A 25,206-nucleotide genomic window follows, 5' to 3' on the forward strand; every position below is an offset into this window, starting at 1 on the left:
TTTGATTTTTATTATATTAACTTTAATAAAATCCATAATATATTTCATTAAGTTTATATTCCTCAAATCAAGTTTTTATATTAATTAAAGTTAAAATAATTTTACATAGTTTACCTTGAGAATGTTCTAGATTACAAGGGATTACCAAGTATAATAATTATCATTAATAATTTTATAAAATCATCTATAATGATTTCATGTTCATTGACCATAATATTAAAACATATTCTATGGGAGATGTTCCAAAGTTCCTCTCGTGTTGATGAAATCAAAGTTGTAGGGATGCCATCAGAATAATGGCCTTTTTGAAAATCTTCCTCTTCCAAATACATTTTGCCAAGTGTAAATTTCTGCTACATAATAACATTTTTCCCTTTTCACTCAGTGAATTTTATGTACATAGTAAGTATGACATTTGTATTTGGCTAATAGGCCCTTCACAACAAGAATAGTTGTCACCTCTATTGATCATAATCCTGTTTTCCCTTTTAATGAATATCAGTATGTCTGTTAATACTAAAACTATATTTATTTAATTGTTTTGATACCCATTTTCACCTCCAAAGAAACCTAGCTAGTAAATGTGAGTCAAGAAGACTGAGTCAATGTCAGCCAACAAGAGTTGGTCTTTAATCTTAAACTGATATTAATTTTTGTTATATTGAATCATAGAGTTTAGCAACACATAATTTCATTTTACTTTTGGTATCATTTAGTGTTCTTTTTTAGCTACCAGCCAGTGCTTTCATCTTTACCATAATTCCAAATAAGTTCCTTGACATTTAAATACTGTGGACTCATGAAAATTAAGAATATTTTCAAATTAAGAATATTCCAACTGGGAAAGTACAGTAGTAATTAAAATGTCTTATTCAGGTTTGACATGATGGTTTTGTTTCTTTTTTTTGTATTAAATTCTTTTATTGGTACATTGTAGGTATACAACACAATTACATTTCTCATTGGGAATTGTACCTTTATATAATGCATCTTGGTTCTTATTTTTTCCCCATTCCTAGCCCTCCCTTCATGCCCTCCACCCTTCCCTATTTACAAAGACTTTATTTCCATTTTTTCCATTTCTCATCATTTTTTCCTTTCCCTTCTTTCCTTTCCCCTGCCCCTTCCACTACCCCTACCCCTTTGGACCTTTTCTTCCTATTTTACATTATCGATTCTTATAATTTGTCATGTTTAACTTAGGTAGAAGTATCTTTAAATGTCATTGAGAATATTCCATGGATTTAAAGGATTAGATGGACAAAGGGGTAGGGGAAGTGGGAGAGGTAGGGGAAAGGAAAGAAGGGAAAGGAAAAATTATGAGATAAGGAAAAAAATGAAAACAAAGTCTTTGTAAATAGAGAAGGGTGAAGGAGGTGAAGGAAGGACAGGAAATGGGGAAAAAATAAGAACCAAGATATATCATGTAAAGGTACAAGTACCCAATGATAAATGTAAATGTTTTGTATACCTAAAATGTACCAATAAAAGAATCTAAGGGGAAAAAACACCAAATTTAACATTTAAAGAATGAAGTGGTATGAATTTGCAAACACTCTTATGCATAGCTGACAATTGCTCATTTTTAATTATCCAACCAAATAATAACATAAATAAATGTATTTGAGAACAATTTAGATTTTTGCCTACCTATATGTTGTATGCAAACATGTATAAAATAAAATATTTACTAGCTTTCAATGTAACTTTTTTATCTTATAATAGTTGTGATAACTCTGTTTTCTCTAAGCATTTTTGAGTTGAATATATTACTTCACTCAAGGGCCTAAATTATTTTCCACAAATATCTTATCCAGCCATCACTCCTGAGCAGAAAATTATATTAGGTAGTTTAATTGACAGAAATTTCATTTAAGAAAGCTGAAGTTGAAATTTCTTATAAAATCTTATTCAATATTTAAAATGGTACTGTTATTATGCAGTGTTGGAAAAAAAGCTACCTATTAATATCTAGGCTTAATTATGTATCACATTGCTGGTGGTGGGTAGTTTCATACTTTCTACTGCAATGTGACTTTTAAAAGATGTTTGAAAATAAAATTTAAATATTAAATATTATATGTGAGAATATCATTCACAGAGATAAAATATTTTGCAAAAATCTTATATTCTCTTTAGATTCTGACTTTCTTCTACCCTGGCAACCCAGGTGAGAGGTAAGAGTTCAAAAGAACACAGTGTTTTACAGTAATCTGTTGAAACTGAGCTAAAAATTTCCCTTCTCCTGTTACTACGTTCCTATTCTCTACCAGGAACCAGCCATATCCACACACACAAATATATATAATTCCCATTGTTAAGGACCTGATGTAGTAGAGTTTGTTAAGTATGAATGTGTTGAGTCAGGTCTCAGTATGACTAAGGAAGCTCCAAGTTGTCAGGAAGTCGTTCCTTCATTAAACTAGAAAATGTAATAGAGAAGAAAGGGAAGAAAGATATAATCCATGATCAATTTCCCTCTGGGCCAAAGTGAAGGATTTCATTTCATTTAAGTAACAGACTTATCTATCAAATACTTAGATTTACTTTGAGGATTTATAACATTCCTTTCATCTAGAAGAATAATGACATTATCATTCTCAAGAAACAGATGCACCAAATTTTCAATATGTATAATAATAGGTATATGTGATTTACATACTTCCACTACATTTTTAGCGTTTTTAATAACTAAAAATGTAATCTACCCTTGATTTTAAAGAAAAGACCAAAAAGCAATGGTACGGTACATTCTCTGAAATATATTTGTATTTGTTTCTTGTCCTCAGTGGTTGTAATGTGTTATGGATTCATGAAGGCTTTCTTGACTTAAAAAAGCTCTGTTTTTGTGCATGACTTATCTTTGTTCTACTTATTTCCCTTTCCCTGTTCCCCCCTTTTGTCCTCCACATTCTCTTGTCTCCCTACCCATTTGCAAGAGATCTATCTCCTAACAATTTCAATAAATGTAAATATTTTAAGTCATAAAGATAAGATTGATAATACCAACAAGAACAAAAATGGGTAAAGGAGTTTAGAGGAGATGGGGTGGAAGAAGGAGATTTTTAAAAAAGAATGAAGGTTATTATGTACATGTACCCATTCCCAGGTATGATTATAAACTGCATATACTGGAATTATTTACTAATTTAAATATAAAGCTGTGTTCTCGTTATTGCTATTTTCTATTCCTTCTAAATGCATATAATTTGGCATTTCCCTCATGTTTTCTTGGCAAAAATAATGTTTGTGCCAAGGTGTCTTTCTCTTTAGGACTTAATTGTATCAATCATATTGAACCTGAGAAAAAGTAGTTGTGTGAGAAACCATCAGCTAAAGTTTTATGTATCTGGAATTTTTTGAAATTGAACTCTTTGATTGTAGGGAAATAAACACTGTGGATATGGACAGAGACCTGAGGATGAGGGGAGGTAGGAGAGATGAAAGTAGAAGTGGAGGGGGAAGTGAAAAGGATCAATTTTTAATATCTATATGTACAAATGTTCACATTGGATGTATTTACTATGTACAACAAACATATAATAATTTAAAATAAAATTTTATTTTTATTTTTATTAGTACAGGTGTCTATTTTGTGAATGTAGTATAAGTGAAAGTTAATACTGTAAATGAGATTCATCTCATCATGAGAGAAAAAAATGTTCAGTGCAATACTTTTGAATGAAGAAATCAAAAATAGGGAGATAAAATATGTTTCAAGCTTCATATTAAATATTTAAATTTTCAGAAAATTATTTCTTGATCCTTACTAAGAAGATAAAGTTTAATATAGTGCTGCTTTGACGTTGAATTGAGAATTCTTGGAAGGAGAAAAAGCCAAAGTCACAACAAGGTTTAAGAAAATCAGTTAATGAATGAATTTGAACATCTAAAATAGTGTTTAGAACTCAAGTTAGAGAGTAGAAATAGGAAGAACCGAAAAATAAACAAATTTAAACTGTAAAAGGAAGTGAAACTGATAAGCATAATTGAAAACATATAAAGAATACAAACAATGTGGAGAATGAGTTATAACAAACTGCAAAGACGAGGCATTAGAGACACAAACAATACAATATGGGAATATAATATTTTAACAAAGAGTTGTATTATTCATGAGATTATATCCTATTAATTTACTTGTGTAAGACTTTTATTGCATTGCCTTAAATAAGTTTATTTTCCAAATGGTCAATATGATAAAGATTGGTGATTTGAAAGAGATTCTAATCATATATTGTTACCTGTATTTCCATATTCTAGTCATAAAAAGAAATGCCACTCTTTTAATCTTTATATTTTATTATCTACTGGTGAAATTTCCATTTGTTTGCCTTTTTTCAATATTTTTGATTGAGATACTTGGAAATAGCACTGAAATATATTTTTTAAATCTGCATTTTTATATGTTAAAACATGTTTCTATTCATGTGCTACAACTTGTTTGGACTATTGCAGGACTGGAGAGAGAAGAGAGTAATAATTTGGGGAAATGGCTATGTGTTCAATATACATTGTATAATAGAAGCCAAAATCTCATTTGCAGGAAAATATGGGACTGAAAATTCACACCAGCATGTTGATATCTTGCAAAAAATTCTACACTATAAAGCTGTCTGGATTTTTTCCAAGAAAAGGAAGTGCTGACAATTGTTAATATTCTATAAATGTTCCTGGCAGATGTGCACCACTAATGCTTTAGTCTTTCCTTTGGTTACAATCATGAAATATTTTACACAAGTCTCCTCTGTGTTCCCTGCTAGATCAGGTATCTCCAATGTCCCATCTCCCAAATCCCTCTGTTCAATCTCATATGTCCTCAGCTACATTCATTTTGCATAATTCTTTTCTTCATAAAACTATCTACCCTTGAGAGGTGGCCTATACCTCTCCTTTGCTCTGAGCTCCTCAATTCAGGATTTCCTTCATATTCACATTCTTATTCCTTCTCAGAACCCCAGGTCAGAGATTAAGGGTATCAAGTCTACTGCAAAGCAGTTAATAATGTTCCAAGTAAGTGGCAAACTACAGGATTTCAGGAAATTGGTAGAAAATTTGAGGAATTTCAAAAGATCACAGAGATACCAACTTTCAGGACCAATGTAGTTCAGTAATAAAACATTCAATTCCTGAACTAATAAGTAGAAAGGAAATAGTTTGGCAGAAACAAATGAGACAAAAACAGCTATAAACAGGAACCCAGAGAGATAGGCAGAATGCTAGGGTAATAACTCAGGGAAGCAATCAATACCTCACTGACCTGGGATCTGCAGGTCAGTGGAGATGGGCCTTATATCAGGAACGATAGGATCTTGGTTTTGTCCTGTTTTTGTGATACCTGCTTAAGGCACCAGATAAATGCTTTTAGAAATTGTCAAGAAATATAAAGATGAAACATAAAAGCTGATTTGTTTTTAAACATCATTGTCTGACAATTTTATTAAATTCATGAGTAATGTTTTCAATTTATGCATCTTTTCAACATTTATATACCAAGAACTGACTTGGTACTAGACATAGCAGAATGTAATTTTCTTTTCATTTGTTCTGGACAAATTTGAGAGTTGGCACTTTAGATTATTAAAGACTAACAGCTCTATTTTTTAGCTTGAAAATGGGGAATCACACCATTTAAAGAAACAATAACTTTTACTCCATTGAATTAATGACCAAGGAGTTACATCAAGGAGCACGACATCCATCTGCTTTATGCTCTTCCTCCCTGTGGGTCAACACTGAAAGTGGGAAAACTATTTTCCAGGTGCTCCGGCATTGGTTCTGACGTAGGAATCTCCCTCCATTGGCACTTCACAGGAAACTGATTTCACTGGCAGCACGAGGCAGCTCACAACCTCACTGAGCACCTGACCACACGCTTTGCTCTGCAACTCTACCCAGGGAAGGTATAGAAGAGACCTTCTACACCTTCTACCCATCAGCTGCTCCACCAGGTTTGTAAACAACCTTTTTCCAGAACTTAATCCCTTTCCTTCCCTTCCCAACTACAGTCAGGAAGAGCTCTAGTAGGAGGGAAGGTTTAAGAAACCTATCAACATATGACATTCCTTGAATCATATTTTTGCCTTGTGTTTTAAAAATTTTAAACTAAAACTTAATTATTTCCATTGTGGTTCTAACATATTAACAATTTAATTTTAACATAGATATGTGTTTATTTCCATTTCTAAAAAAATTGTGGCTTTTAAATTATGGATAACTAATAGAAATATTTTAGTTCTTAAGAGTAAAACAAAAATATGTTTCTTTAGCTTCATCTATTTGAAGACAGTAATTAGTTTTGAAAAATGTTTTTCCCTATCTTATTTTTTCATTTCTTGTATAAAAGTTCTAGACACTTTTTCTATCTTCTGATGTATTTCTGTCAAAGATAATATTGAACAATTGCAACTCTGTTACGAAGTTGCAAATTAGCAGGTTCATGATCAATGATGCTTTTATTACAATTGTTTACCAATAAACCCTGGCCAGGGCCGGGGATTTAGCTCAATGGACCTTGCAGGCTCAAGGTCCCGAGTTTGATCCCCCATACCCAAAACAAACAAACAGACAAACAAACAAACAAACAAACCCCTGGCCTTTCTTCACTAGATCTCGTTTCTAGTTGTATGTCTCACACTTCACACATCAGTCTCACAAGCCAACTCTCTCCAAACATATCAAAATCACTCCCACTCAATACTGCTTGGCCATTGTCTCATATAATAGACTCAACAACATCAGCTATATAGGTATATTCACACACAACTATAAATCATTTTCATATTCATATCCAGTATTGTCTATGATTATTCAAATATGCAGAGATTATTTCTTAACATTATATCTTCTTTTTTTTAAGTAAATAACATTTTATTTTTATTTATTTCTTTAATTAGTATTTATTTGCGTTACATGACGTTTAGATTCATCTTGTGGAGTAGGTACATGTACATATTAGAGCTTATTTCTTTTTTTTTCCATCCTCTTCCCTTTCCCACTATCTTCTTTTTAGGAAACTAATTTTCAAAAATGTATTGTACTAGCAGTTTATCCTACTAGGGATAGAAAGAGGGAATCATTTATCAAAGGATGAATTAATAATAGGTTTCACATGCTAGAAGTAATCTTCCTGTTTTTTTCCTAGATAATGTGATAATAAAATAGTAAACTCAAATATATGAAAGACAAGCATGGAAATGTATTTTATTAATCAATATTTTCTTAAAAGAATGTGTTCAAATGTATGAGGCTCTCTTTCATACAAATCAATTTTAAGGGTCAAACATTTAATTCATCTCTAAAATACATACTCTGTTGCCTACAAAAAAACCCCCCAAAAAACCAGTATCTGACTACTCTCTAAATTAGTACTTGACCTTAAACAGATAGTTCATTTAACAATTTTACTCCTTCTGTTTCCTTATATTTCTCTGAGTATGAAATAAGTTTTTAATATTTGCTTCTCACTTTATGGAAATACTTTGAAGAGTCTAGAAATGACATATTTCTTGCAATATTCAAATTTAGGAAATCTGATCATAAGTGAGTTATACCCACAGGGACATCAGTTTATTTAATTCTGAACAGAACCTATGACCAAGGCAAAGATAGTTGTAGCAGATGACTATTTTAAAAAATTATTAAGTCTTAGACTTTAGGTAAGTTTTGCAGTATAGCAAATTTGTTCTCAAGTTTTTCTCAATGTACTATCAACAATTTGTAATAGTACCTTCTGGTTATTTTATTTCCAGTTTACTTGCATGTACATTTCATTAAAGTTTAATTTTCATATTTATATTTTAAAACAGGTAATATTTTATATAAGAAAAGTTTTGTTTTATCTTTATTTTTAACACATCATTCCACACATCTTTGAGTTATTGGAATACATTCTGTGGTAAATCATCCAGAAAACATTTACTGAGCCAGTACTCTGAAGTAAGATCCTTGAAGTGAAAATGTATATTAATACAAGGTCTGTGACCGAAATTAATAAATATTCCAAAATATGGATAGATTCATGTATTTACGTATGTTTTAATAGCTATAAAATGTGTTGTGTTAAGTAATAATTATGGAGAAACATGGATAGATAGTATAATTTATGTTGAACTGGAATGTTTTTTAAACTTAATATATTTAGTCTTTCATGAGAGAGATCGAAAAGAGTATTTAGATTTCACTATAAAGTAGTAGATTGCTGCATCTATTCAAACAATGCTTATAAAAATTTTCTTACATAAACCTGTAACATGTAAGTTACCTTAGTGGTACTCAAAAAACTATCATAAACATGTAGTTTGAGTTTCATTAACTGAGTTTCATTGATCAACACTATCTTTTGGGAAAACTTTGTAAGTGTATATTATAAAATATGTAGCCTATTAACTTGATGAAAACCTACATTACCTGTCTTTTATGATGCTCCCACCTAGATTGGATCACTACAATAGATTTTCTTCTCCTTTAAGAGGAAAAGAGGTCATATGCAGAAATTAAACTGATATAATATGCTTTCCTCCTCTAAATTAATCCTTACACACACACACACACACACACACACACACACACACAAACCCCTCCAAATATAAAGTATGTCATGGGAATTGCTAATTTTTACAATGCATAAGGAAGAATCAGGAGATCTATGGCATATAGTGTATTTAAGAAGATGATAAGAATCAACAAAAGTCAGTCAGAACTAAGTCTGGGGTTGGTATATAATTTGCTATCCAATTTGGTTGTTTTAGATAACAAAAAATGCTATTAATAATTGCACCCATAAAATAGCCACACAATCTACTGATAAACACCATTGCTTGCCATGTACTATGAAGATTTAATGCAATATACTCAGAAGTTTCAGATTTTCTCAAGTTTTCAGTTTTCACCGTATCCTGCAGATTTTCAGCTTATTTTGTCGTATTGTTTCCTGTTAGTCATTTCTCTAGCAAAATGCAGAATGTTTGTAATTGGTAGGCCAAAGACTTCATAATATAGATATTTCAGTATTTGCTGATATAATTTTCATGCTAATTAGTACCCTATCTTGCATAAAGGTAAGCAAGTACACATTCAGAGGTGTACATACACACTCTTCTTCCCTATACTTACATATAAATACTTCCTCAATCTTTTTTCAAATTGGAATAGTGTTATTTATTTGAACTTTAATATGTTTTCTTACTAGTGAAATTGATATCCTGGGGTAGAAACTGTTTATTTAATGGCAGATTAGATTTAAAGCCCAAATTTGTTCATAAATTGATATGGCTCCCCAGAGCTTATAATCTTTCAAGCAATAGAGAATTAGGTATGAAAATTACTGCCTTCCCTTGTAAGCTTATGCAAACCCCAAAATTAGAGATTAAAACAAAAACAGTTTATATTACTTGATGATATTAAAAATTTAATCCTGATGATGTATAATATTTTTGTCAAATAACTAATATATTTATTCTTCAGCTCAATTTTTCTCTGTCTTCCAAAATGCTTTATCTCCAAAATATATCTTTTTGGATTACTGTGATAATATTTAAGTTCCTACAATTTTAATCTTTTTCAGTTCACCTTATTACCTTTTTAACCATAGTCATCTAGGTAAAATATGAAATTTAATCTTGGTATTCCATCTTAGCAATTCAAAATCTCCTCATTGACTGAGGCCGTAGCAAGCCAAGCATCCTGTATGTCCTGTCATCTTCCCTACATAATCCTGTGACATAACATTTCCTGATATCCTTATGCCTCATGACCTTCTATGTCTTCGCTCACACAATCACTATTACTTAAATGACCTTTTCTCTTTTTTGGCTGGAGAATATCTCATAATTTTGCAAAATTCACTCAAGTTATCTTCTACATTATATGATGTTTTCTGGACCTTCCATGCCATCAAATTTAATTATCAATTCAATTATTATTCCATTGTACTGTGTATAGATTTCTATATACTCATTATACTCATTTCATACAGGTATCTGAAGACAGGTTAGATAGGTCTATTTTCATTTTCAATTTTCATTATCTAATAAAGTACCTAATATAAAGCAACCATTCAATAAATTAGGGTTAATGAATGCATAAATGAGTGTCTTAGTCTTTTTGTGCTGCTATTGCAAGTATCCTAGTCTGGATAATTCCTAAACAGAAGTTTATTTCTTATAGTCCTGGAGGCTAGGAAGCCTAAGATCAAGGCACTCATAGGCTCACTGTGGGACAAGAGCCCAGTCTCTGTTTCCAAGATGGTGCCTTGAACATTGCATCCTGTTTGAACTTGTTCTTACATGGCAGAAAGGCAGAGGCATGAGAGGGGCCTAGCTAGCTTCCCCTAGTCCTTTGAGTACATGCCAGTGAAGGGTGGAGCCTTCAGGGTTGAGTCATTTCCTAAAGACCCCTTGACTTAGTGCCTCTGTTGGGAGATTATGTTCCAACATGAAGTTTGAAGTGAAAGCTAACATTTAATTCATAGCAATAAATTACTATAGATGATTGATTAGGTTTTTCCAGTTCTAAAAATGTTATGATTTAGGTATTTGCATTATAAATCCTTTCTTGACCTTGTTGCTAAGCTAACTACTGCTTGATATTCAAGTTTGACTCTCTTTTCCATGCCTACTTCACTAGCCTTGGCCTACATAGACTAATTAAAATAAAATTCTAAATTCATCATCCCAAATCTTTTGATTAGGTCAGCACTAGATAGGGCATGGGAAAGCTTTATGTACCTTTTGGTTTAATCCTGGATATCACATTTTTTGTGTACCTCATTGACTTATACAGCTGAAACAAAAAGCCCAGAGTAAATCCATCAAGAATAAAAGATGCATTGTTATTTTCCAGCAGATGATTTGAGCTATCTATCAAAATGCCCCAGGTCAAGCTACAGAGCTTTAGAATAAAACCTTGACTGTTAAGAATGTTATTTATCACATTTTAAAGAGTTTTCTGTGATGGAGGAGTATATTTTTCATCTCTACTAGGAAAGTTTTTAAAATTAGTTTTAAAATATAAGACAAATGAAAACTTTAAAATCATTACTTATAGATATTTTAAAGAGTATTTGTGTGTGTTAACAGGAGGTTTGGCTTATATTGTTGGTTCTCTTTTCTACATAGAATTAAATTTATAGGGTATGTGGCACAGATATTAGTTTTATCTGTAATATCTTCTTTATGTCCATTACCATTTCTAATTATTTTTCTCATCATCTACTGCTTGTCCCTTGTTTTGTAAATCTTTCTGATTTTTTTCTTTTCTCTTTGTTCATTATCTTTGAATTTTGTTGTCTTCATTTTAACTACCATTGTATTTTAATTACCTCTTTCATTATATTTCTAAAAGTAGATTTCAAAGAATCTGATGGTTCAACTATTTTATGTAAGAATTTGAGCACCATTTTGTTTGCAAGCCATTTATACTTTATGTGATTACTAATGTACTTGAGGACAAATCTGCTAGGAGGTATCATCAAAATATGATGAATGTTTAAATTTAAAAACATTTGTCATAGTAAAAGATTCATTGTGATTAATTCTTCTCAAAATACTTCCTTCAGTTCAAACACATTTTTCTCATCATTCAGGTCACTTTCTTGAGCATTTCTCGAAATCTTCTTTCCTGAGTGTCATTAGTTGTGCTCTTTTGCCTGCCTCCATGTCCTGACCAATTCAAAAGGCTTGCCTTTCAATGTTATTTTGACTCTGGGGAAAAGTCACAAGTTTCATGCTGCCAGATGGAGTGTTGAAGGTGGATGAGCACACACTGCAATGCTTTTACTTGATAAAAATTGCCACAAACATTCAAATTGATTTGGGAATTGAGATAGTCAGGAAAAGATACTCAAGAAACAAGATTTCAAGAACTGCTTTAGACAGTGAACAACAATGGGACTTGTGTTTCAAGGGAGAGGGACTATTGTATAAGAGATTAATGGCAATATGCCTACTGTTGTAATTTTTAAAATTTAAGTACTTAGCATGTCTTTACATCACACTTTGTGCTTTACTTTTCATTTTGTTTGTCCTGTATGTTCTATATTATAACATTTATGTTATTTTATTTAGTCTTTTTAAAAAATTATTAACTTTCTAAGTTTCATTCCTTAAGTATTTTATATTAGAATCATAGAAATTGCAATGTATTTCACCCAAATCCTACCAAAAATTAATACTTTTATGAATTCCTAAACATTTTAAAAATATTTAAAGCCTCCTGTTTTTTAGGCTACTATTGATGTACATTTTATTCATATTTACATCTTGAACAGAAGCCATTATTATTCCTAGTATTTATATTCAATATCCACTTTATTTCTCAAATATTTATTCTTTTATTTGTTCTTTTCTGTATATACCCCCATGTTTATATGTTGGGTAATTTTCCTACTCCCTGAAAATCCTTTAGCATCTCTTTTCATGTTCCACTAAAAGTAATGAAATATCTGATTTTAGAATTGAAAGATGATAGTAAATTTTTAGCTATTTGTCTACTCCCTGCTTTGGTCATCCTGGAAACATTTACTACTTTCTCAGCCCAGGTACCACATGTACTTCTGTTCTCATTCTTATTTTTAAAATAATTCATAATATTTCAGTATATATTAATGACAGGTTAGCATGAAAATATACAAATTTCAAAATGTAGGTTTGGCATTATAATAATGTATTAGCAGACTGATTAGAGTGGTAGAGGATCATGAAGAAAGTATATTAGCTCTACATAAGAGAATTGAAACATCAGTCAGGATTTGTAACTCGTGGTAAATCATTAAAGTCTAAATATTTTTACTTCTATTCATTAGTCATTAATTTACTCATTCATTTCTTCATTTAACAAATATTGAGCAAGCCATATTTAGGGACAGGACCCAAGTTAGCCTGGGATTTTATATTTCTTGTTTGTACAGTTTTTGTGTGATACTTCCTACCTGAAGAGTTGGAAAATGTATGAATTGAGGTGCAAGATAAGTTTATCAAAATAATCTTAGGAAATATTCTCAAAATGTGGTCGTATAAAAATTTGTGTTTTTGTTTGCTTTGTTTCTGTTTGTGAAATATATTTTTGAACTAAAAAATCTTTGAATAGTTAATAAATACTGAAGACAGAATTTTTATATTGGATTTTGATGATGGAAATAAATATGTTTTCCAGGAAAAAAAATAAGGTAACTGCAAGACAATGCATGGCAAAATTGGCATTTGAGGGTATAAAGTTTTTTCATCTTTATCTCCGGTTAGAGTTATTTGACTCATATATCAGTATTTAAAACATAATTGTTTGTATTAAAATTATTTTATTCATTCTATTTGAAATAGCCAGATAGCAGCAGACAAAGGAAAACATGAGTTTTAATACTGCAAGAAATTTATTGACTGTATTTGTTTTCAGCATTCCATTATTGCAGATTGCTTCCTTCTTTATGAAGACTATTCTAGTTTGTAGCTCTATTTCCTTTTTCTCTTGATGAAAAGTGTTTTCTCTTGCATATTTTTATGATTCACTCTATCATCTGCAAGTGTGCACTCAAATATCACCTTATCTGTGTGGCTTTTCTTGGCTGTCCTATCTAGAATGGGACCCATGCCAAGATGTCACCTCTCACTCTCTTTTTCTGCCTTTTTTTGTATATTTCCCATCTGGTTTACTCTATTTATTATGTATTTTTGTGTCCTTTGACTGAAAATATGCTCTAAAAATATGTTTTCATTTCAAGTCTCTGTTTAGTAATAGAATTGTGTCTATCACATGGCACTCAAACATATATAGAATAACTGAATAAACACATCAGTTTAAATGAGAATTCCATTACATAATCTGATTGTCCCTATTTTATAGACTTTTTAAGCAGAAGCAGAAATGATGTCCTATTTTAAATGTCATTTTCCACACCCCTAACAAATTGCCTTTAACAAAATTATGCTCAAGAAACATAAATTATATAAATGAATGATTGGGTAAAATCCCAAAGTATAATTCTAAAATTATAGATTAATTTCAATTCTGTATGATCATAGAACTGAAAGCTTCTAACTATAGAATGTGAAGTAATATTTCTGGCCACAAAATGATAAATTTTCAAACATCTTTTCCCTTATTCAAATCTCATTCTTCTACTTAGAAAACATAAATTTGACTTTGGCATAACAAAAGCAAAGAAATGAAATACATACATCATGAGTGTATATAAAATAGGATGTCAAATATAAAATGATAAGATAAAAACACAAGTGTAAGGGAAAAGAAACAATGAAGCAAAACATGACAGGGTTTAGGTCAGATGTAAGGGGTGGTTCTGATGAAATGAATTTAAAACCTCCAAACTTCTCTTATTTCAACTGAAATACTAAGATAATAATAGTTTCTGATTTAGGCTATGATGATTTGGATTAAACATAATGCAAACTTATTTAAAATAGTGTATAGGGAAAATAGTTTATAATGACTCATCATATGCATTGTACAGTAGAAAATATGTAGCAGATATTCAATATTCTATTTAACGTCACACTAATTGCAGAGGTATGGACACTTGCATATTCTCCTTACTCATGTACCTGAGGTAATCTGTAGATTAACAGAAAAGTCAAGATTTTTCACTGACTGTATAGGAAAAGTATATTCCATAAAATGGAGTACTAGTCAGCCATAAAGAATGAGAGACTAGAGACATTTATAGCTAAGTGGATGGACATTGAGGCCATAATCTTAAGTGAAATACATAAGACACACATGTGTAAATACTGAATAATTTCTCTGATGTGAAAAACTGAAAGTGTAAATAAGGATCAAAATCTATATGGATGAGCATATATCACTATGGTATGATTCTTTTAATTCTTTTGGGAAGATACCTAGAGGGGGAATAGCTGGGTCAAATGGGACCTGTAAGCCTAGTTTTTCAAATTGCCAAAGATGAAAACTAGACCTATATCTCTCACCATGCACTAAATTAAAATCAAAATGGATCAAAGATCTAAATATTAAAACAGAAACATTAAACCGGCATGAAAAGAAGTCAGGTAGAACGCTTGAAGATATTGGTGTAGGAAAAGATTTAATGAACAAAACCTCAGTCACATATGAACTAGCACAAAGAATCAACAACTGAGATCTCATCTTACTTATTAAAAACCTTCTGCACAGCAAGAGAAACCACCAATAGCATGAAGAGACAATCCACAATGTGGGAAAAAATTTTACCAGCTGTTCCTCAGACAAAGTTCTACTATTTAGAATTTATAAAGAACTTAAAAAAAATCAGACCTCCCAAATTTAAAGACCCAATCCAAAAATGGGCATCTGAAATGAACAGATATTCCTTAGATTAAGAAGTAGAAATAGTATGTAAACATATAAAAAAATGTTCAACATCACTGGTCATTTCAGAGTCGCAAATGAAAACAACTCTGAGATTCCACTTCGCTCCAGAAAGAATGGCCACTATCAAGAAATCAACCAATGACAAATGCTGGTGGAGTTATAGTAAAAAGGAACCCTTCTCCACTGTTCATGGGAGTGTAGACTGGTGCAACCACTGTGAAAATCAGTATGCGGAAACAGATTTTAGTAAATGCACTGGTGCTTGAAGTAAGCCATTCTCCTTTCTGAGGACATAATGAGGTGACACTCCATTTTCTCTTTGTTTGGTGCCTGCAAATATCATGATTTTAGCATGAGAGAACAGTATAATTATATATTTCCACTTTCCCCTATCTCTCTATATCACTGTAATTACTTCTTGTCATTTAACTAATCAAGTAATTATGCTATTCATTTAACATTAATTAGACACCTATTCTATCCTAGGAATCACATTAAAGTAAAAAGGAAAAGAATATGCATGTTCCTCAAAAACTCATGGTTTGTCTGGAAGATACAGCCATAAATAAATAATTACAGATGCAATTTTCAAGTGCTTCTCCAAAGGCATTTGCATGTATGTCATTTAAAAAAATCTAGATCAGTGTAACAACCATGGTGGACAGTTTGGGGCTGGGAATTTGTAGTCTAACTGAAAGTGGATAAAATGAGTTATAGAGGGCCAGGGATTTAGCTCAATGGTTTTGTTGCCTGCCTCACAAGCCCAAGATCCTGAGTTCAATCCCTGGTAACAAAAAGACAAAAAAAGTTATGGAAGCAAGAGCCTGTTGTTGCCTTGGAATTATGAAGATTTTCCTTCTGTGCAATCAGAACAGCAGCCTACCTATTGCTGAGGTAGCCAAAAGCATTTCTTTACATCTGTGAAAGCAACATAACAATAAGTTTACCAGTGGGTGAAAAAGAAATAAAAATCACTTGAAAATGATTTCAAAATGGAGAGTTACCCTTTTTTCTGATGTGAGAAGATTATTAATGAAATAAGCGACAAGAAATGATATTGAACAAAATTAAAAACCAAATAGTACATCAGGGCCAGGGCCATATGAACCATATAAGGATTGATAGCCTTTCTCTCTCTCTGTCTCTCTCTCTCTGTCTTTCTCTCCTCTCTCTCTCTCTGTCTGAGATATATATATGTATGTATATATATATATGTATGTATATATATATATATCAGACAATAATTGACACTTTAATATTTATAGATATCCCTAAAAACTGAAAACTAAAAATGTTAATAAAAATGAAGTGCAGAATACCAATGACTCTGATACACAATGGTTATTTAAACAAATAACTGAAAAAATACAAATTTTACAACTATGTAATAATATTCACCTATCTGTAAATATTTATTAAAACCTGAACATGCCTAACAAAGTGAGAAAAAACATGGTATTTCAGATTTAATATGGGAACAATATAAAACAGTTAATGTGGGGCCAGGGATTTAGCTCAGTGGTTCTGGTGCCTGCCTTGCAAGCGCAAGGTCCCGAGTTTTATCCTCGGTACCAAAAATAAAACAAAACAAAAAAACAGTTAATGTCACTTACAGCAGAAGAAAAGCTAAAACCACCTCAATAGCATATGTATTTGGAATGGGGACATAAACTATTATATTTCATATGATAATTCATTAGAGTTCTTTTTAAGTCACAAAATATATTGCTATTGTTATTACTTAGAAAATGTTGCAAATATGTTTGAACTTATTATGACAAAATCTAAGCAAAAAGAAACCAAAAAACTATGTATCGATGACTACGTGAAGATTAAAATAAAGATTCTTTGTTAAAAGAGAATATGATAAAACTTTCACAGTGGCTTTTGGTGGCTACCAAGCCTTACCTGTCTTTTACACATTCAGTTTTTATTTTTTTGTTGAAAAGGATTTAAAATATTAAAATCAACATCAATACATGTACCTTAGCTCTTGGGTTTGAAAGTAGGGAATTTGAGAGAAATGAGGATTTCAATTAAGTAATACTGAATACTTCAGTGGCTGCAGGTATGACTCTGTGTTGCAGTGAAAATGACAGGAAATTTAATGTAGAATGGCATCAAATGCTGCCTGCAGAGGGAAGAGGGCATTCCAGGCCAAAATTTGCCTGATAGGCTCAGGCTTTCCACTATAGACTAAGAAAAATCTGTTCCTTAGCCTGAATATAAAAAAGGTCAAGTTTGAAATTAAACTTGACAAGTGCTTAATTTCAATATATGATACTCTCTCTGTGACTTTGTTAAGCCAATTATATTGTTAAATTATCTCTGGAGAACATGGAGTCCATCCCTGATTTAAACTTTTTCCATGAATAGTTCCTTTTGTTTAGCTTTTCACTAGTAGTATTTTTTTTTCCCATGCGGGCGTCAACTCTTTTGCAAATTTTTCTTCTATTTTTCCTTCTCACTCTCTTTTTCAATAGTAAGCCATTTTAAAGACCATTATAACTTATAAAGGTGAATTAAAATCAGCTAAAGCCTTGTAAAATATTATATTTAGGCAAAAATCTATCTGCAAGATACTGATGACATTATTCATATTTGCTACATTTCATAAAGGTGGTCTTTGTATAAAAGTTAGATAATTTGTATTGAAAAGACAGTAATGTCCATTAAATTCTTATGGTCCACAAGCAATTCAAGTGCAATTTGCTTTATTGTGAAGTTTATCAAACAGCAAGTTATCACTGTAATTTTACCATTAAAACACATCTGGCTTATAGGTATAATTTACATCTTTATTAAATATAACAGCATAATATGTGGGAGGTTTACAGGTTATTTTTCTAAATGAAACTGAGTATTAAAAAGTGCTTTGCCTATAAAAATTGCATTTTTACCATTTGGTCTAAATGCATCATTTTGATTAAATCATTTGGTCTTACATCATAAAAACAGGAAAAAAAACCCCTCTCAGAAGCTTTGTTTTCTCTCTAAAAATAAATAAAATTTATGTGCTATGAAACCTCCAGTAAATAACCTTGCTATGGAGTGTGTCCTTGGTTCATTACTCTTCTATGTTGTCTGCCAGGTCCTTGCCATGCCAGTGTACAGAATGATTTCCCATTTACATTTTCTTATAGGGCTTGAGGGAAAGGGTGCAAAATCACCACCACAACAAGAAAGATGATTTTAATATCTTTGCTTCTTCTTCCTGAAACATTTCTGAAATACTTCTTCCCATGACACTTACAGTGGCATTTCCCAGTGTGGGTCACATGCACATAATCTTAGGGGAATGAAAGCCTTGAAAGGAAAACTGAAATAGCTTCCAGCCAGGGAGCTATAAGCATCTGCTTGAGGAGCTAAAAGAGTGATAGATGGAGGCTTTGTTTCTGACCTGTCTTTCACAGCTTCCTTGTATTTACATAGCTGAAGTGAGCACAGAGAGAGGCTGTACTGTCAAAGAGCATTTCTTTTATCCAGTGTGTGTACTGTGGAAAGAGAGAAAAGGTAACTTTCACCTAACAGTTAAACTCAGGGACCAGAATGGAAGGTATATTCTCAGTTTGTTTTTTCTTTGCTTCCTGTCACTTGTAAGATACTGGCTAAATCAGCACAAGTTTTTACATTCATCCAAGAGAGTCTGTGAATACCTGTTAATCTTTTCATATGGTGTAATTTAATACATTTAGTAAAAGCTGTTGAACACAAATCATGGGGAATAATTATGTGATTGGAAAAATGAGTATTTATTTAAACTAGAAGATAGTACAATGATACATTTTAATGGGAAATTATTTGTTGTACTCTAAGCAGGAATAGTATAGGATGGAATTTATCTTCCTCCGTGATTATAAACCAACCCTTTATCCAATCTAGGTAATAAGACATTCTTAGAAACTACATGAATAGTCCATGTGTTAATTGGGTTGATTTAAGGATTTCACAGTGGATGAGTATTTCCAAACCATATTTTATATGAAAAATACCATTTTATCTGAACAATTTAAGGAAAATAAGAATAACAAAAAGAGAAAAAGAAAGGAAAGAATAAATTCTGCTACATCCTGGGTACAAAAAGACTAACAGGGAGAATAAAAGCTATTACATTATGATAAAAAAGTATGCTTAGACAAAATGTTAGATCTAGAGTAGTAAAGGGGCAATTCATTCAACTCTTCATTATGAAGGTGAATAAATACAGGCATAGAATACTTGCTTTGTTTAAAAACATTATGGAATTTGGGGTGAGCTTGCATTGTATTATCCATAATACCAAGAATCTTATATTTATAGGATGCTAGATTTTTGGTCCTGTCTTTTTATTACAGCATACAAATTTCATCATCATTAAATCTATACTGGAGAAGCCATAATAATATCTACCACATTGTACTTCTAGGGAAATTCAATTTTCATCCTTGAGTCAATGCTCAGGTTTTACTATAGAAGACTATTGAAAGAAGCCATTATAGAGCAAAGTGATTCTACTGGAACTTAAAATGTAGTGATATCTGCAAAAGAAGACTGTGAGGCTGAAATAAGTTTTCTTTATTAAGCCAAATTCTATTATCCTATAGGGTGTATTCTACTATTTACTTGGGATAAATTGAAGAAATACAAATAGTAGCACATATGTAGACATGTTTTTTGGCTCCTTAATGTCATGGTGGTAGTGTGTATTTATATTTGCATGAACATGCAACTAGCAACATATTAAAACAGTTTAAATAAAATGTGGTATTTTTATCTTTATGTGCTTAGATTTGAAATATGCTTTAAAGAACTAATAGTGACATTCCTGTATGGTTATTTGAATATGAAAAATGAAGTGTAAATAGATTATCATTCAGTCCTTCGTTAAATGCAAGTTTATGACTTTTCAATTAATTCTAGTGCAATTTTAAATTGCATTATGAACAGTTACTGTCTATTATTATATTAAAGTCTAAATTACAAAGATTTCAACAGTGGAGCCATTTTTCCCTATCTAAGGAAATGGTCATTTGCTTATACTGTGAATAACTGAAATGGTGAACTTATGCAAAACTCCACATTTTTAGTATAATAACGTATATGGCATTGGTGTTCAAAATTTAAACAAATTAATAAGGCTGTCATCTTTTGAAAATATATTATATATTTATTCCACTTTTCATATTCCTGTACCTATAAAATTTTAGAATTTAGTAGTATCAGTGTTACAATACCCCTGATAAAGTCTATCCATAGATTCTTTGCATTTTCAAATGAGTCTTCATCCTATTCATTCTGAGAATATTCAGAAGCTATGGTTGGAGGGTAATTGTGAATATACAAGTTGGCTTGGCTTTTGAAAACAGCCTGTAAGATAGAGTACAGTTAGAAATAGAGTGTAACAGAAAACTTGCTGTAGCTAGCTAAATAGTTAAACAATCATGTTTGTACAAATGGTTTCCAGGGCCATGGATTTAGCTCAGTGGTTCTGTCTCCTGCCTCACAAGCGCAAGGTCCTGAGTTTGATCCCTGGTACCGAAAGGAAAAAAAAATGGTTTCCAGTTTCTGGGAGAAGAAAAGTTCTGTTTGTATAATAGCACAAATTATGCATTAAAATGTATGTGCTTTATATTTAAATATCTAGGAAAATAAAGCACTTATTGCTTGATAAATGTAGATTAGTAGCAAGTTCTTTCTAGATGTAGAGGCCAATGGAGAAAAACATTAAAGGATGCTTGTGAGTGAATCACAAATATCTGCTCTAAATATTTTATTTTCTAACATTTGACCCTAGAGAGCTTAAACATCTGTCACAATACCATTAAACTAGTAAATGAGCAAGTGCATGATCCATTTTATACTAGCCTGTGAAAGCTCACAGTTGAAAAGAGAATCTACTTTATTTACAACTGTTATTTGAGTAAAGATGTGTGTGTGTGTGTGTAAAATTTCAGACACAACCTAGTGTACAATTCATTGTTTCATGCATAAACAAAATCCACTAATCCAAATTACATAATATATAGTCTTTCATAAACAAGGATGTTCTAAGGCATTTGGTTTAGCATTTGATCACTGCCTTATTTCTTATATGCACATATCTACTCTTCAAAGCTAATTCATAATGTATTTATAAGCTGGAAAAATGAACATCTTAATACAAAATTCATATGGCAGGTGCTTCTTATATGTTGTCTGTCACTCATTCACTAAACACTAGTGGAGAACTCACTGTCAAGTAAATAAAGACAGTTTGTTTCTGCAGGAGTTTGCCGTCTATTAAACTAAATGATTATAGATTATGGTCTGACAAACTGTGATTACCTAAAGCAAGACTAATAAATAAATCTAAGTCCAGTTATAAATAGGACCAATCCTAACAGTGGCAGCTCACTGTACAGCAGTCCTCAAAGCTACTACTTCTTCATTTTAAAGTACCACCTTTCACCACCTTTTCAGTGGTAGCATTTAGGCATTAATATGCTATTCCTTTTGTTCTCAACCCAGTTAATTTAGGATCTTTTGTAAAAAAAAAAAAAACCCTAAATTACAAAAGACTGCTACAAAAATTTATAAATGATTTTTATAAAGTACTTTAGATTATAATCTGATAACATTTTAGGAATAATTTTTCTATGTAGAGCATTCCAGAACTGTTCAAATGTATCATGTATTTTTCTGGAAAAATAGTATGGATATTGCTGGTGACTGAAGTGAACAAAAGATATACAAAAGAACTCTTCTATGTTTTTTCCTGGCTCCCTTCCAAAAACCTTTGCTGAAGTAGAGTTCTGGAAAATAATATCTTCAAATGCACTTAAGTGACCTCAAATTTTCAGACTAATGAAGGTCTGAAAATAGACTTCTTACTTTTTTGTTTGAAGGAAGTGAATCAGTTTTCTGTGATGGATACTTTTAAATTCTTTTAGAAATACTCCAATCTGTCTTCATATTCACTGGACTTCAAATCATCAAGGTCCATGTTGATATATGACTATGGATCAAGCAGCTTCTCCAAGGAACAAAATGTCAATATATCTCCCTTCTAACAGACTTTTCCATTCTAGTGTTTATTCTTCTGTTTATTATCCTTTACTTTAAATAGAATGAATAAGTATATGTGTATGTGTGTGTGTGTGTACATGGGAATATTGTATACTAACCAGTGTTTTAGCCTTATATCCATTATATCTAGCCTTACTCTTTCTGTACAAATATAAATGAAAGCTTTTGAGTATAGGGAAAGGGTAATGGAACATTGCCAGAGGCCCCTGAAGTGGTACTGGCCTCCTGCAAGCCAGTACAATGTCCGAGAGATAGGAAAGTGGGAATTAAAATAAACACAGAGACAGATACTTGAGAGAAACTGAGTCTTGGGCTGATCTAAGCCACTCTGGGCAGCAAAGACATAGAGCTCTCAGGACATCCAGTGTTTATTCATTACAAGTGTGGGAAGGGGGGAAGCTGGCCAGGCCTTGGGACATCTGCTGATAACAAGTATCAAGCAGGCAGGACTGTAGAATGAGAGGACAACCATATCTTTGCTGAAGAGAACAAATGATTAATTCGGAGGGGAAGAATTTAGCTGGACTCAGTTGACCTTGACTGGGAGTGAACTCAGCCAAGCTCTGCTACTTCCAATGTGTCACAGCCGAATTATGGAGAGGGAAGAAGCTTGTGCCACTATAGCCTGCTAATACTGGGCAGAGGAGTCTGCTACATCTGAGGTAACATTTTCTCCTATGGTTTCTTTAATTCAAATAGAGGGGAAGCAAATTAAATACATCATGTCCCTTCCATGAATATGTCTGTTTTCATTGCTTGGCTCATTTTTCCTCATATTTTTAGCAAAAGAGTACTCAATATAATCATTTTTTTAAGGCCAATTAAAGTAAATAATTTGTATAAAATATACAAGTATTGAGAGGCCTAGATTTGAAGATATTTCTGAATAACTAAGTTTATTTTTCTTCTAATATACAATTTATTTAACTTTGAAAAACTTCTTAGTAAAGTAACTACTACATCCTATAATTCATATGTGATTAAATAATTAATGACCTTAATGATCTGGTTGGAGAGTTATTATCCGTATAACTTTTGTCTTCCATGAACTCTGTGTGAGTGTTTCACTTTTTATTTAATGATGGAAGTATTAGTCAATTTTTTCTGGAGAAACACAAAAACTGGCATGGATAGATAGATTTATTATAAGCTATTGACTCACATGATTGTGGAGGCTGAGCACTCTAATTTGCTACTGGCAAGCTGGAAGCCCAGGGAAGCCAGTGGTATAACTTGAAGCCTTCAGAACAAGGAGTGGTAAAAGCAGGGAAAATCCATGTTTTAGCTCAGTAAGGCAGAAAGTAAACTAAATTTTCCATTGCCTTTTGTTCTGTTCAGACCCTCAAAGATTGGATGATGCACATTCACATTAGTGTGGGAGTGAGGCATTTGTTTTATACCTATCCAAATGCAGTCTTACATCCCTTAATGATGGGAAGAACTTCTGAGAAGTGCATCATTTGGCAATATTACCTCTTTGCAAATATCAGAATGTACTTACATAAACTAAGACATCTATGATGTTACTAGTTGATAATGTTTTGTAGAACTCTATCAGATATACTATCCATCAATTAATTATACGTCACTATGAAGCACACTGCCATACTACCTCTCTCTTCTAAAACTACCCTTACCAACACACCCAGAAATAATGTTTTACCAGGTATATGGATATCTCAGGGTCAAGTCAACTTGAGACATAGAATTAAGCATCGCAAAGGCTATTAACTATGAGAAGCTCGTCAGGGTCATTGATGCAATTATTATTTTCATATCACAGCCGAGAACACTGAAAATGGGAGATGTTAATGACCCAGGCAAGATCACATCTAGTGCTTTCAAGTAAACTGAAATAATAAAACTAAGCTTTGTTTGTTTTTGCACTGCAACAGGTTCCAAGATCATGGGCCTTTACATGATTTCTGACTTCACTTCTTATCAACCTCCCTTAGGGCCTGTCTACTTGTCCAGCAAGACTACAGAAGGACCTGATGATCTTGTACAGATATCACATAAATTCCTCTGTGCTTGAATGTTGCCTCCTCCTTCCTAATCTGCTCTACTTCTTCCTTCTCATAGAAAACCTGCTATAAATAAACTACCTGATATTTCACATCCCCTATGTTTATGCTTCTTGTCTGTTTTCACCCCCATATGTGTTCATTCTTCATGAATGCTGCTTTGTTTAAGACGAATCCACTATTTGTTGTCACTTCATCAGTGAAGAAAATGTCACACAATTCTAAACTGAATCATGTTCAGAACTCTGGCCCAAAGTGAAATTATAATAGGACGGTTCCTAGGAAGCTAGAGAGAAGCTAGAGCAAAGCTTACCAGTAATGAGTATCAACTGAACTATTCAGAAAGATCTTTAGAAAAATTTTTCAGAAAAATCTTTATCAGACAGATAAAGATTATCATTTATAACTATGAGCATAATATAAATACCCTAATATAAATTATGTTTTCATACTCTTTTTCTTTTGGAATGTGGTTATATTTTATGGTGTTAGATTTATAGCTAATATGGAATTTAGTAAATGATCACATCTATTAAGGACTAACTATATTTTATTGGGCAAAAATACTAGCTTTCATCCTTCTATTGTTTTATAATATGTAACACAATTTTGCAAACATTCTCTCATTTGATCCTCACAGCATGCCTGAGAGAAAAGTAAAGAAGAAAATGAAATAGGATATACTCTGTCAATTTCTGTTCCTTCTCTCTCTGTCTGCATAATCTTTTCCATACTTATCTCACACTCTCTTATTACGTATTTCATATTTTAGAAAATTATAATGATACACTTCAAAGAAGTAGATACTACTATTTTC

At 32.0% G+C, this 25,206-nt stretch overlaps 1 long non-coding RNA gene across 1 annotated transcript; it reads left to right on the plus strand.

Annotated features, from left to right (window-relative positions):
- The first annotated feature begins 22,524 nt into the window (after positions 1-22,524).
- LOC101715298 (uncharacterized) lies at positions 22,525-24,490 on the plus strand. The gene is made up of 2 exons (XR_015440037.1): positions 22,525-23,027; positions 24,261-24,490. It is a non-coding gene; the product is annotated as an uncharacterized LOC101715298 (long non-coding RNA).
- Positions 24,491-25,206: the final 716 nt, after the last annotated feature.

This window comes from Heterocephalus glaber, unplaced genomic scaffold (assembly GCF_053883595.1).
Source record: "Heterocephalus glaber isolate CG9 unplaced genomic scaffold, H.glaber_assembly_v1.0 deba00001481, whole genome shotgun sequence".
Lineage (NCBI taxonomy): Eukaryota > Metazoa > Chordata > Mammalia > Rodentia > Bathyergidae > Heterocephalus > Heterocephalus glaber.